Below are 16,253 nucleotides of genomic sequence, written 5' to 3' on the forward strand. Positions count from 1 at the left end.
GTCTTCCCTCTTCCCCTCACCAACCTCCACAAGATGTTTTTTTCTAATTTGTTCACTACTTTATTCTAAGGTCCAGAAGAGTTCCTAGAACACAGTGGGCACTAATTAAATATGGATGAATAAGTGAAGGAATGAATGAAAGGCAATGATACAGAGAGAAAAGGATAAGTTCAATACATACATAAGAACTCAATTCATTAACAGACTGGTAGGATTAAGCACAGAATTTTTATTTTCCTTACATTTTGATAGGAAATCCTCCATAAGCCTCCATGAACAGAGTATCTAGAATTCCATACTCTAGTATTTTCCAAACTATTCCAATTATTTTTTCATGAGATCTTGATATGTGCTTGTTATTAAAGGGCATGTGTGAATAATAACATTTTAGAAATATACATCACATTTATTTCTTAGAGAAGCAGACAGCACATTTAATTAAGAGCTCTGAGAAATTCTGCAATAAAACCAAATTTAAAAAAATCAATAAACTAGTTTTAATTTTTAACTCTTTCTCAAATTTATCTGGCAATAATGTCTCCCTTCCCTTTGAAACATATTAATATCTCATCGAACAGTACTATTCAGTGAAGCATAATTTAGGAATTTTGGCATATTCGAACTATTCTTCATTTTGAGGGAAAAGAAAAACTTTATCAGTCATTTAGGGACTTGGAAAGTATAATACCAATACACCAGTCCTGAAAAGAATTGCTTAAGAATTAAATCAAACCAAACAAGAAATGAATCATAATAATGAATCAAAGAGAGAAGGGCAAATATTTTATAGAAACAGTGTGAACTATGGATTTATACTTAAGGCTTAGCAATGAAATTATATCCACTTAAGGCCAAGTCCATGTAGTTGCTGATTAATTCTTTGAAGTTTAGTACAGTTTGAGAAAGGATTTTGAAATAGAATATATAATACAAAAATAAAATTGATGATACATAAGTGAGGGAGAAGAGTATATAGGTGAGAATTAGAAACTAATGAAAGTTACACTTATAAGTAGATTCTTCATTAAATCTTGGAACAATTAACCCTTTATTTGGTGTGGGGAAATGCCCACCATATACACAAAAAAATTAATTATGGGCTAAAATTTAACACCAAAAATAAAATCATGACAAGATGAATAAGGAGAAGAATATTTCGGTAATTCTGGGCTAAAGACTTTCTAAGTAGAATGCCATGGTCAGAAGACTAATTTTTAAAAAGTCAGTTATGTCTCCCTTGGACTTAAATACTGCATGTGGAAAATGTCACAAATTTTTAAGGAGAAGTGATAATCTTTACAATATATTTGCAACCTATGGGACAAAGTGTTATATCTTTTACTTAGGATTTTTACAATTTAATAAGAATGAAGACAAGCACCCTCTAATCCATGGCTTATTCATAAAAGAAAGATACATAAATAAAGCATTAAACTTTTGAAAAGAGGCTTAAATTCTTTTAATTAAGCATCTATCAATTTGTCAAAATTAACAAGATCAGTAATTCTTAGACTCAGCAAGTGTCTGGGGAAATAGGAACTCAAATATACCATTGGTAGGGGGTGCCTGGGTGGCTCAGTCGTTAAGCGCCTGCCTTCGGCTCAGGTCATGATTCCAGGGTCCTGGGATCGAGCCCCGCATTGGGCTCCCTGCTCGGCGGGAAGCCTGCCTCTCCCTCTCCCACTCTCCCTGCTTGTGTTCCTCTCTAGCTGTCTCTCTCTCTGTCAAATAAATAAATAAATAAATAAATAAATAAATAAATAAATACCATTGGTAGGAGTCTTTCCTTCCCAGTAACTATCAGAATTGAAAAAATCCTTTACCTGGACAACTCTACTTTTAGAGATTTATCCAAAGGAAGGAACTGGAAATATGCAAAACAATATGTCTATCTTCAATGGAGCTTTTTTTTTAATTGAGAATTAACTATTTAACAAATAAAATGTGGGAGGATTTGTAGCATAATGTTAAAAATATGGGCTTTGGAATCAGGACTCCACTATTCTGAATACTAAGATCTTGGGCAATGTCTTAACTTCTTTAAGTCTTAGTTTTTCGTGTAACACACATGCACACACATCCACACATACACCCCAATATACTGATTCAATGGAGTATTACATAGCCCTTCAAACAAATGGCATAAATCATGCCCTGACGTGAAAAATGTTCATGATAAACTGTTAAGTTACAAAGATCCTGGTCCTGTGTACACAACAGATAGATCATATTTATGATCTATATATATATAGATAGATAGATAGATCTATATATACCATATACACATATATCACAACTATATATATCATATCATGAAAAATACATATTAAATTATTAGCAACAATTATCTTGGGGGTTGGGGAGGTGGTAGGTCAGGGAAATGGACCTGGTATTTCCAGGTATTACTTTTATAAATCAGCACTGGAAACAAAAATACCTCCAAAAAATATCAAAGCCAAACAAGCCTATTCGGTGTATCTTTACAGCACTCTGAAGCTTTCCCCATGAAGGAATGACACTTTATCTATGCTTTCTCCATTTCAGATTTTTTTAAAAGTCCACCCTTGTACTCATTCAGGCATACCTGAGATTCATAGATCCCACCCTTTAATCCTTTTTATTTTAAAAAACTTCTAATAATTTATTTTTGAAACCTAAGAACTGAATTCTCCATCAGTTAATTAATCTTATTACAGGACTACAATTAGCTTTAATGATGAACTCAGGGGTGCCATTTAAAAATCATTTTTCAAAACTCTTTTGAATTTGAAAGTGAAGTAAGACACTGAGGTGAGACACAAAGAGCAAGGGAATCTCAAAGTTAGAGGTTAATCCTAGGATTATGTACTTTAATAGTTATGTATGTAATTTCATCATTTGAAGGAAACCACTTAATGCTATTTCCATGTTTGCTTCAATAATCTCTCACTGCAGCCATTCACTGAAATTTAATTACAGCCTGGATGGTGATTCTCCCACCTGGAACACTAGTGTAGATGCATCCAACGTTCATTTTAAACTGGAATGCAACTCCAAGCGTATCTGGTGTAATGATGTAGGTGGAGAAAAAAATGCCGGATCACACAAAGGCAGACACCTGGTGATTTCATTACTTTAAAAAGAGTAGCTCAGGGCGCCTGGGTGGCTCAGTTGGTTAAGCGACTGCCTTCGGCTCAGGTCATGATCCTGGAGTCCCGGGATCGAGTCCCGCGTCGGGCTCCCTGCTCGGCAGGGAGTCTGCTTCTCCCTCTGACCCTCCCCCCTCTCATGTGCTCTCTCTCATTCTCTCTCTCTCTCAAATAAATAAATAAAATCTTTAAAAAAAAAAAAAAAGAGTAGCTCGATGAAAACATCTTCCGGGGATCATTTTCTAGCTTAAAAGTGAGTTCACCACCCATATAATGACACAAATTTATTCTGGAGCTAGACCAGTATTTCTGGAGTTCACAGAATCAGAAACCCAATATCTTCAGAACACCTTTTTTTGTTGTTGTTGAGAAAAATCTTGTAATGCAGTGAAACTTCTCATATTGACTAATTTAGAATAGATCATAATTCAAAGCAAATGCTATATTGGAAATGTACCATTGAAATATATTTTGAATTTAAAAAAAAATTGCTGTTTCATGTCTGAAGAGGTGATCTATTGTACTTTACCAGACAAAATAAATAATCTGAAGCCACTCAAGTAAGATAACATTTTTAGAACTCCTATGGTTCACTTTAATAAGATTTTATTAAAGTTGCCCCTAAGCTTTCTCACTTCAATTCAATTTATATGTTTTAAATATATCCTTCAGGAGTGATACAAACATTTCATCAAAATACTCTATATATTAACCCTCAGCAGAGAGTTGAAGTATATACCCAATCCTCTCATCATATACCCCAACAGCTCTCCAGTGTAAACCACCAGCATCTCACATACTGACTTCTGCAAGTCTTTAAACACTTCCTTCCCCTTTTGTGTTACTTCCTATGGTCCATTCTCCTAACAGCAGCCAAAGAGATTCTATTAAATCTCTTCATGGCACTCCCCTGCACAAAATCTTCCAATAACCCTCCTCCTTCCTCACCACCCTCACAGAATAAATCCAAAGACCACAGATGACTGTTTGGTCTGGCCCAGCTAGCATTTTCTACTTCTCTTGCACTGCTTTGGAGACACTGCCCTGACTTGTGGTCCTCAAACATACCCTTATAGTCTTTCCTATGTGGAAAGATCTGCCCATCTACTGCTCTACTACTTAACTCTCTTCCTTATTTAGATCTCGGCTTCAGTGTTGCTTCAAGAGAAAGATCTTTTCTGAGACTCACTACCATTCTTACCTCATCATTATGTCTCATAGTATATTGCATATTTGTTTTAGGTTCGATTGGGTTCACTAGCTTGATATATTTTATCATTTAAAAAAAATAACTTATCCACTTAAATATCCCTTCTGTTCCATTCTCTCATTTCTTTCCTTCTAGAAACTCAATTACACTAAATTAAGATTTGCCACTGTATCCTTTTGGTCTCCAACCTTTTCTTCTGTAATTTTCATTTGTGTCTCTGTTTTTCATCCTGGATGTGTTTTTCTTTCCTATGTAATAGTTCACTAATTATACCTTCAGTTGTCCTTAGCCTACTTTTAAACATATCCATTGAAATCTTAATTTTAATATTTTTTCAGTTCTAAAATATCCCCTTTTTCCTTTTTCAGTTCTGCCCTTTCCTTTTTTAAAAATAATTTCCAGTGATCTACTAAAATTCTCTATCTTGTTCTTTCTCTCCTTGAATATATAAGCATAGTTATTTTAAAATCTTGCTTATAACTACAATATCTCAATCCCCTAAAAGTCTGTTTCTATTTTCTGTTGTTTCTCCTGATTCTCATTCATGTTGTCTCACAGCACTATGTATCCCAAAAACTGGATACGAAAAACTGCTTTTAGAAATAATCTGAAGTTCACAGGTGGAGTTAGGTTACTAGCCAGCTGATCTTGAGATGTAGAGATGATCCTGGATCATCCAGGTGGGCCCAATATAATCACAAAGGTCTATATAAATGGAAAAACGAGGCCAAAGAGAAACCACCAGAGAAATGAATGCATGAAAATGATTCAGCCAGATGTTGCCAGCTTTGAAGATGAAGGAATGTGGTCATGAAATAAGTAATGTAGGCAGCCTCTAGAAGCTGGAAAAGGCAAGGAAATGGATTCTTTCCTAGAGTGTCTAGAAAGAATGTAACCCTGCTGACACCTTGATTTTATTTAAGCCTGGTGAGACCAGTGTTGAACTTCTGCCCACAGAACTGTAAACTAATAAATCTGTGTTGTTTAAGATACAAATTCTTAAAGTTGTATAAGAATAAATTTGTGCTGCTGGGTGTTGTGCACGAACAATGAATCATGGAACACTTCATCTAGAACTAATGATGTAATATATGGGGATTAACATAAGAATAAAAAAAAAATAAGTAAAAAAAAAAAAAAAGAATAAATTTGTGCTGTTGTTTCAGCAGCCATAGGAAACTAGTACAACATGTTAAATTCATAATAATATAACAAAATCCTTGAAAGTCATAAAAATAAAATAAAATAATCTGAGGCCTAGAATAATGGTGTATTTCTCCAAACAGAATTTCTATTTGCTTTGGCCAGATTCCTGGGAATACCAGCAATCTGGGATAACTGTAATTCTCATTGTAGTGTTAGGTGATTTGGTGATAGGTTTCATTCCCTGTGAGGGCTATTCTATTTCTAATTCATCCGTATTCCTAAGAAGCAGAACTTCAGTGTCCCAGATGAAGCGGTGGAGAGTTTATCAGATCCTTTCCTACTTTTGAGAGGCTTGAGACTTCCAACTCTTGTTCTCTGAGCCACACAAAACTGTCACACATTGTGTAGCTTCTTGATAACTTATTTTGGAATTGGAAAATGCCGCTAGGGGAAATGTGTCCATAGAGTCCAGGCTCACTGCCATGTGAAATTTGCTTATTCTCTCTGATTTTGGTACAGGACTTCTTTACTATCAGCTTTTTGACCCTTCAAGCCAAAGGTTTGTTTGTTAATATATTTGTTCAACTTACCTATTTGTACTAGGTATTCAAAATTACTCCATCTGCCAATGAAAATAAAAAGTGCTGTTTGTAAATGAGGAGGTGAATATAGAAGCAGATGCCAGAGTTCCAGAACAGTGAGATGGGGTGATACCAAGGATCCAATGTAGTGAACATCTTAGTTGGTACCAGTTTCACCTGATCATTAGTAAAGACCAGTTCCTCAATATTTCCCAAACAATACCTTGATACCTATAAATCCTCAAGGGAAAAGAAGTTGGGGAAGAATATTTTCATTAACTGAGAAAAGCCGCTATTGCCTAATTTTACCTAACTTGACTGTTATTGGGATGGAATCACTATAGAAATTAAATATATTTAAAGAGCAAATAAAAGCCATCTAGGGTACTATGAGATGTACCTAGGCCCTCATCTGTGCCTATGTAAAGCCATAAATACCTAACCTCAGGTATGACCTCGGAATTAACCTATGGTATTCAGAAAATGTTTAATTCCTGTCTGGATGATTTTCTATCAGGTTTAACAGAGTAGAAAATTAGAAGCACATTTTACAAGTCTTTAATAAAGTTAGCAATAATTACAAATCCTAATTATTGAATCTATATGTCAAGAATTGTGCTAAGCCTTTTTAGATACATTAGAGAGACAGTATAGACCACCCACCTGCGTTCAAACCCTAGGTCAGCCTATTACCAGCTGTATGACCTTGTTAAAGTTACTAATATTTGGATACCTCCATTTCTTTTCCTGTAAAATTGGGAAAACAATAACCCCTACCTCAAAAGTAAACAACTAAATGGGTTCATTTATGTAAAGTTTTTAAAATGGAGCCTGGTAGGTAGAAAGTGCTCAATAAATGTTAGCCACTGTTATCCTAAATATTAAATAACTGCAAGATTGGTGTTATTATTCCCATTTTTCAAGAAAGTGGATTCAGTGATGGTGAGCAACTTTTCAAAAGTCACAAAATAAGTGACAGAGCCCACAAATGAACCTAAGTTTATCAGCTTCCAAAATGGGTAGTATATTCACTTCATGACAATGGCCCTGTTTTATCTCAGCATATAACTTAATTTCCTATTTGATTGAGACCAAGACCATACCATAGAACATACCAAGTTCCTCCCCTCCACACTCAAATCTACCTCTATATATAATTTTATTTTTCCCCTTGTCTTTTTATTGCCTTGACTAAATTATATACCTTTTTTTTTTCTACTTCTCTTCTCCATTGGACTCCCTCTATCCATAAATTACTTGTCTTCTCCATTCTAAAACAATTAAATAAATAAGCAATTAAACAAACATAAAGATAAACTCTTTCACACCTTCATGAAACTTTTGTGTTCTCTTTTTATATCCGGCCTTCTCAAAAATTCTTATTCACTGCCCAACAGCATCCATCCACTAGTAAATCCTTTATAATTTAGCTCCCATTCCTACTATTCAGTGGAAAATGCTCTCTTAAGACTGCATTTCCAAATCAGCTATTATTGCTCCATCATCTACTTTTGACCTTCCTGCAAAATTTGACAGTTAACATTCCCTTCCTGACCATTCTATTGGTTTGGCGGGCTCTATACTACCCAGGATTCCTACCTATGTCAGTTATTATTTTTCACTGCTTAACTTTTTTGAAAAAAAAACTTAAGTAGGCTCCCACATCCAGCATGGAGCTCAATGCAGGGTTCAAACTCAAGATGCTGAGATCAAGACCTGAGCTGAGATCAAGGGTCAGACACTCAACCAACTGAGCCACCCAGGCACCCCATTTTTTTGAAATTTTTTAATATTCCCTCATGCTCTAAATGATGGAGTTTCTCCCAACTCTATTAACTGATCTTTCTTTCTCTATGAATTTGTGGCCACATCCACTTCATAACATTGACTATAAATTATATAGATGTTTCTAAAACCTTACTTTGGACCTGCACTTCTACCCAAATCCAGGCACATTTTCAACTGCTTAGAGAACCCTTCAATTATGTGTTGCTGCAATCCTCAACCTCAACATAAATCTTTAGTCTACAAAATTTCATTAATGAGTAGAATCTAATCTTTCTTTTTCCAAAAACATTCATTCTCACTTGTTTAAACTTCTCTTTTCACACTGTTACTCTGCTGGAACTGAGATACATCCTGCCGGGACTGGTGATAATCCATGTGAGAATGCTTTAAAGACCACAAGGATATTTCATTGTTCTTTATGTTTTTAAATTTGCCAGTGTTTAAGACATATTTTCTCTTCCTGTTCTGATACCAGCACAGAAGAAAAATAGTTGTTATATTATTCTATATTATGATTTTCCATGACTTATCTGTTATCATGTAACCCTCTATTTTCTTTTCTATTCCAACAAGTGGTGTACTGTCAAGTACTTAACAATAAGCTCTCCTGAGGTGGGAGATCTCATGTTTATTATATGGTAGGTAAACTTAGAGTGCTGGAAATATATGTGAAAAAGACAGACAACAGTTTATATTCTTGTTGGGGGACACAGACAATCAAACCACACAACAACAACAACAAAAATAGTTTCTCATAATAAAATTGGCTAAGTAGGAAATGAGTGAAGTTGTGAAATTAGAGAATAATAGTGGTTCCTATCTAACAGAATGGCTCTTTTATCTATTCTCTCAGTTCTAAAGGTCTTATTTAATAAAAACCCAATGCTGTAACTGACTTTGTACAGTTATGGAAAATAACTCATTTTTACTTCTGCTGTGAAGTTTGATGTCATTTTCAGAACCTTCAGCACCAAATGACCAAAATACGAAATGGCAGAATTTAGTGGCATATGCAAAGTAAACAGGTATATTCTTCCTCCCCCTACCCCTCGTGCAGTGCCAAAGGGCACGGATGTTGTCAGAGGCATCCAATCATTAACCTTTAATATTGAAAGGAAACGAAAGGTGGTCAGGTAGGGAGAAAGCAATTTCTTTTATGGTTTGAGGGTAACTTAGGAACTTTTGCGTTTCTAAAAAATTATTTCTAAAAATCTTTGCAAAAAATATTTATTATGCCATTGACAAAACTTGAATTAATAATAGAACTGTAATTTATTATTGAGCAACGTTCAGCAATTATGTTGAGACAACTGCCAGTTAGCTTCCACATGCTATCATCTCAAAGAATTGATTATGTTCTGTAGTTCTTGATCTAATAACTATATACAAATAGTGAAATAATTACTTATCTAAACAATAAAGCATTCATAAATGTATTGTAAATCATAATCATGTGTTATGGTTGTATTCTATATTTCACAGATATTTTCCATCATGACTTAAAGAGGGATGTGAAAATATTTCTTACTTCAATAGCTACATTTTGTACAGCTTTCCTTAGACTTCAACACCTAATTCAGGCAACTGGCTTGGGAATGTAAGTGCATGTGTTATTATTTTCATTACCACAGTATTCATTTATAAGGCATCTCTCTTCCTCAAGGATCTCAAGGTGATTTACAAACATTAATTGCCAAATACCTATAGTGTTCCTTTGAGATACATAAACATGAAGTTGGACTAATTAAAAATTTTAATCAAATTCCCTTCTTATACACACATACACGACTTATTTATTTACAGAATAACCCCTTCTAGGCTGTGGAAGTATAATTGTTCAGAAGTGAGTGACAGGGAACAATGGCAGCAAGTTGATTAGGCCAACATGGCAGCAAGATTCATGAGAATCTGGCCCTTCTCTTTGAAGTGATTTGTCTATGTGGGAAACCAAAAATGAAAGGCTATAAAGATAAGTCCATGAAAATTTCATTTTTACCAAGATAAATTAGAGAGAAAGAGAGAGAGAGGAAGATGGTATAAGGCTAAGTCAATGAAAAGTTAGATTATACCAACAAAATTCTATCTCTACACTTGCACTTCTGGGATGGAAGGAAAATTCCATTTCAGTCATTATTGAATTTCCTTCTCCATTCCAGGATCCAAAGACCCATGTGACATTCAAAGAACGGATTTCTAATATTCAACCTCTCTGAGTGACCCCTGACATCCTCACTGATATTGGCTCCTTGTGACTAGTGACTCTCTGCTTCTGCCCCACATGCCTAGGACAGTGTTTCCTTGATCACACTGTGAAGCGAGCACCTCCAAATTCTGGCCACCTCACTGGGGTACTGCTGTAGAGAATAGCAACAAAGCCAAAAATTGATTTTTTTTAATGATAAATTTGAAGACCTTCCAATGACATTTGATCAAGATAAAAGAAAGAGTAAACCCAATAACCAATATGAAGAACATAAAAGAAGCATCACTATAAATTAAACATTAAAGAGTATAATATAAACAAATCTGTTGATAAATAAAATTCTAGATGAAATAAAACAACTCGATTGTTGATATGTAGAAAACACAATTCATAAAACTGAAAAAGAAAAATCTATATATTCCTTTAACTATTAAAGATAATCTCAATAATTTCAGGTACATGAGTTAAGTGAAGCACCTGGCACTGTCAGATACTAAATCAGTCACTCTTTCTCCTGGCCTTATTTTTTCCCTTCTGTAAATAAGGGGGTTGGACTGTTATTATCATTCCACAAAGAAAACTCTAGACAAAAAAAGGTTTCACCAGCAAATTCTACCAAATACATAAGGAAGAAATAACACTAATATTACCTACACTCTTCCAGAGAATAGAAAAAGTGAGTCACTCTTCAACTCTTTATGAGGCCATCATAACCTTGATACCAAACTACAAAAAGAACAGTACAAGAAAAGCAAAACATAAGCCAAGCTCACTCATGAATATAGATGCAAAAAATTCTAAACAAAATATTAGCAAAACTATTTCAGTAATACATACAATATATCATGATGAAGTAGCATTTACTTCAGAAATGCATGTTGATTTAACATTAGAAAAGCCTTGTCCTGTGCCCTTTAAACAGAGTAAAGAAGAAAAGTCATATGATCACCCCCATAAATGTAGAAGAAAGTATAACGAAATTTAATATTGATTCATGATTTAAAAAGAAAAAATCCTAGCAAACTAGGAATGGAAGGAACATTTCTTCAACTTCTATAGGATATTTACAAAAGGCCTGCAGCAAAAAGCTTATTTAATAAATAGCCATACTTTCTCTTTTGCGATTAAGAACAAAGTAAGGATGTCTACTTTTACCACTTGAATTCAGTACTTGTAAAAGCTAGACACCAATCACACACACACACACCAAAAGTGAGAACAGTTGTTCCCTTCAGGAAGACAGAAAGATATCACGTAAAAAAAGATAAGTTTGGTCATGTTTATCCAAAACTATGTCTATATTAATGTACCAGCAGTAAGAATAGCTTGATATCGATCAACACACTAAAATGGGTTTAGAAGAAAATAGCACAGCAACCCAGGAAATGTGAATTTCAGGTGAAAGGAATGGAGACGAGGAAAGGGTGCCACAAAAGTCTTACCTGACTGACAGAATTCTATGTGGTGTGTATGTATGGCTGGCCCTTCCACCGACGGGCTGTTTTCATGAATTTTTCATGAAAGCCTGATGGGAAGCCCACTGTGAGAGAGGTCTTCTTAAGTGATGTCACAACTAATTACCCTCCTTGGTAACCCAAAAAAGACAAAACATGCAACCCAGCTTCACCAACCCTGATGCGTCTCCCTCCCAAATTATAGCCTTCTCTCTCCAGAGCCATGAGAAAGTTATCTCTGTAAGCCTCAGTTTTCTTGTCTATAAAATGGAAATAAATTCATTCCCAATGAAGAGGGTTGTTATGAGGGCAACAGTTGACATATGTGAAGCATTTAGAACATTTCTTGGCATAAAGTAAGTGCTCAGTAGGTATTAGCTATTATAATTTTGATCATTAATACCCACCACAAGGTGGACTTACCCTTTGGTCCCGAAACAACAATTATATAAAAATATAATCATTATACTGAATTACTTGTTCTTGTGTAGCAGGATGAGCAGAGTATCAGTTGACCAATCCACACTGAACTAAGTCAAGCAGAGGCTGGTCCTTTCTTACAGTCTTGGGTGCCCACAGATGAACATCAAGCCTGAGAGCCCTTCCTGCTGATTTCCCATCTCCTGCCCTCCTATTTCGAGTGAAGAGCTGTTCAAACAAAAGTTCTCCACCCGCCTCTGTTTCTCTGTCACGTTCTCACTTGCACAGACATATGCATCTACACAGGAATTGCAAGGCAAAATTTACAGACACAAGCTGTTTGTATCAAGAAAAGGAACTCTCCCCCACACACTCCAAAAACAGTCTTAGAGCCACAGTTCTGCATCAGCCTTCCATCAGATTTACTTTACCCATTTTCATTCAGAATCTCAGGCTACAAAAGCTGCATTTAAAAAAATAGTTTTTCTTAAGGAAAATTGAGAGGTACCTCTTCATTATAAAATGGGTTCTTAAAGAATACATTCAGGTGGGTTTTCCCCCCCAAAACAAACGGACAGCCTGCTCCAAAAGTGAATCCAAGTGTCAACCGCTTATAAAGCAGAAAATGCTTTCAGCTTACAAACGATAATTAAAAAACAAACATACACGTCAGCACTGTTTCAGACAGGACTGTAAAATTAGAAAGCTCAACAATATTCTTCAGGACTATTGTATGATTCCATGTTTCAAATATTTCCAAAGCATTAAAACATGAAAAATAAACATTAGACGTTGGATTTTTGTCTTAATTTGAGCTTTGGTTCTTGAGATTCTTACTACTTGTAAATCTCTAAGGATACAGACAGGAGTGGTTACCTGAGAAGCCCAGTGTGACAGCAGCTGGAAGCAGGATCTGGAAGCAAGTCATTTCTGCTCCACAGATGGCCAGGGTGCTGGTGGCGGTGACATCCCGCACTGTCCTGAGGCTTTGGGGAAGAAGGAACAGCCAGAGATGAACTCTTAGATGAAACCAGCATCCCACAGGAAATGCCCAGGTTTGGTGCAAATAGAGAAAAGTGGTGGATTTACATTAGTAGTTTTCTCCAAGTGAATTAAGTTATTCACTGAGTGGGCAGTTGTCACCTCTGGTTGCTCACTAACCACTTCAGTAAACTCTAGAGAAACTGAGGCAGAATGGTCCTATTGGCTCCTTCGCCCTACCATACTTTGCAGGGAACATAAATTAAGCTAGAATAGGATTAGGTGGGTCCAATGAGAATGCAGTGGTCATGTGCATATGCCTTTCTCATTGTTGTTCCCTACATGTTTTTAAGGTGAATTTGTTAACCCCAGGAAGAATAGGAAATAAAGTTCATTCTCTCATAAATGGGAAAAAAAATTTTGTAAAAACAAAAAAAAAAAGATTCTCTTTAACTTCCTTGCTTATACATTCTAGACTGACTCCCAAGGTATATTTACTTCCAAACTGTGTTCTCTACCCACCCCCCATCTTTTTGTATCTTACTATCACAGCATTCTGTATAGATAATTCATAGAACTATAAATACTTTTCCAGGTGCAAGACTTTTTACAAAAGTAATGATTCTAATGCCACTGAAGTTACTGATAAAAATATTCATATGAATATAAATCATATAAATGCTATGAAAACTTACAAATACCATATCTATATAATCTCTCTCATGCAACACATGATAGCTGATATGTATCTTGAAGGCTATATTTGGTTCAGGTTGGAGACAAAATCCAATCAGTAGAAAAGTGTCCTGGATGGGCGCCTGGGTGGCTCAGTTGGTTAAGCGACTGCCTTCGGCTCAGGTCATGATCCTGGAGTCCCGGGATCGAGTCCCGCATCGGGCTCCCTGCTCAGCGGGGAGTCTGCTTCTCCCTCTGACCCTCCCCCCTCTCATGTGCTCTCTCTCTCAGTCTCTCTCTCTCAAATAAATAAATAAAATCTTTAAAAAAAAAAAGTGTCCTGGAGGTATTGCCAAGCCTCATTTGGCAACAGTAGCAATGTGTGACAGCATTTAATGAAATATCATATCTTTTCAATTAAAATTTTATATACTGGAGATTTACCTAAATTACACCAAATAATTTTCAAATCTAGAGCTTAGTGAGGCAACAGAGAATGAACCGTGTGCTATTTTGGAGCATTCATGTGAACACTTCATCATTATATTTCATCATTTAAAAAAATACTTTTCCCAAAAAATAATAAATATTGAAAGAAATGAGCATCCTATAATACAGCATCTATTTTTATTTTAAATGATTTATCCATTTCTGAAGAGCCAAAAGAAAATTAAACTTCATCAAAAGTCCTATTCACAGGCTTTCCAAACCAGAATTAATAGCCTGTCATTTTACGTATGCAGTTCTTTCAATTCTGTGATTATGGAACAGTGGTTTTCTGATTTGTTTCTCCCAGTGTAGGCAGCTGATTGTACACTGTGCTCAGCTGATATCTGTCTGGAAGGCAAGTTACCACCAGGGCATTGCGGGAGGTTTTGGTCTAGAATCCTTGCCTGTTATGAAGTCTGAGAATCAGAAAAGGAGCAAAATATATTCAACACTTCTTTTGTTTCATCACAAGTATAAAAGTAGCAGACATATACATTTTATAAGAGATTGATTAAATGCTTCAAACAATCCCCTTAGATGGAACTGGTAGATGCCAGACTGTCAGGACGAAGCTATCCAGAAAAGGAGAAGGCAATTTCAGATGAAGGGAGTTTGTTTTCATTTATTTTTATTATGTGTGTGCCTTTGTATATATGACAAGCTATTGGCCCCAGGAATTATCAAATTAGTGTATTTCGTGTCTGCTGATTTCTCTATTTCTCAATCTCATAGTTAATTTATTTAACTGCCTCCTCATTAGTAATTCTCAGCAAATAATATCCCCATTTAATTGGGTATGCTTCATATGCTTGGCAAATCCTTCAACATTTATACCTTATTATTTGATTCTCATAATACTTTTGGTTAAATTGGGCTGATATAATTTTACCTATAAAAAAATACCAGAGAAGGTATATGACTTAACTCAGGTTAACACTGCTTTTTTAAAAGCTGCAACTACACAGAATGTCCTCATTCCTAGTAGGATGATCTTTCTCCTCTACCATATGGCCACCCTTAATGATACTTTTTCATGCATTGTGCAAATGGTCCTGAAAACAGAAGTAAAAATAAGAGCAGTTACTCATTTTACATCATTTGATATGGATTGTTTTGTGGACCAACAGTTTCAAATAACAGTCACCACCAAATACATAGATGATTATAATTTTTTGAAGTGTTAACAATCAGACGGTTGTTGCTAGACATTGGCCATTTAATGGGCTAGTTGAGATGCATTCACAAACAGGATTTAAGGGAAGTCAAGGCTGAAATGCTCCTGATGACCCTTCCCTTTGGTTAACATATCACCCAAATCCTCATCTTCCTGTCATCCCAGCACCCATAATTATTCCAAACATTGAAGAGGGGCAGATAAGGTGCTTTCCTACTTTATCACAGAATTTGCTTCATCCCTACTAAGAAGTAACATGTATCAGTAACAACTTAAAGCAGGACACCTTTACTCATGTCAGTGTATTGTGAAATGTATTAACTCATTTGATCCTAACGTATTTGTGCAATAAACTAAGATTAAAAACCACATTTGAGAGAGAGAGAGAGAGAGAGAGACCACTGAGGCTCAGCAAAGCAAAGTGATATCCTTGAGGCCCCACAGCTCATAAGAGGTAGGTCAGGAATAATAATTCAAGTCTTTTGACTCCAAATTCAGCACTTTTGAACCACATCTCTGAGACCAGACAACCTAGGAACTTTCCCTGGAAATAATTCTTTGCTTCTTCTGTCCTCTCACTAGAGGTGACTAGGAGCTCATTGCCCCAGAGATTCTGCATAGAAGGCTTCCGGCCACTCTCAGGTGGACATAAGGAATGCTGAAACCTTTCATCTCTTCTCCTGTCCTCGGAACTAAAACAGTGATATGTAGACTCTTTCTGTTTGGGAAATGCAAACACAAGGCTAACTGGTACAGGAAACAAATTTTGTGCTTCCCTAAACATATAATTTGGGTGGCCCTTTTTAAGAAAAAATAATACAAAATTATCTAATTTTGTATTAGATATTAAAGCAAATGTTTACTTAAAATGAATAAAATCTCAAACCGATTACAAATTTCAAAAAACTGACAAACTGCAATATGCAGAAAACTAATGTCATTATTTATTAACTAATACATGTCTAAAATATTTTTGTACATTTTCTGGCTGAATATAATATCCC

General features: G+C 35.6%; 1 long non-coding RNA gene across 6 annotated transcripts in view; it reads right to left on the minus strand.

Annotated features, from left to right (window-relative positions):
- The window catches only part of LOC115939333 (uncharacterized), a 558,748-nt gene that overhangs the window by 207,434 nt on the left and 335,061 nt on the right, over nt 1-16,253 (minus strand). For all 6 annotated transcript variants that reach the window (XR_014138275.1, XR_014138276.1, XR_014138273.1 and 3 more), the window contains one exon: nt 12,807-12,916. This is a non-coding gene — a long non-coding RNA (uncharacterized LOC115939333). The remainder of the gene's footprint in view (nt 1-12,806; nt 12,917-16,253) is intronic.

This window comes from Leptonychotes weddellii, chromosome 10 (assembly GCF_054177405.1).
Source record: "Leptonychotes weddellii isolate Sample4059 chromosome 10, ASM5417740v2, whole genome shotgun sequence".
Classification (NCBI taxonomy): domain Eukaryota; kingdom Metazoa; phylum Chordata; class Mammalia; order Carnivora; family Phocidae; genus Leptonychotes; species Leptonychotes weddellii.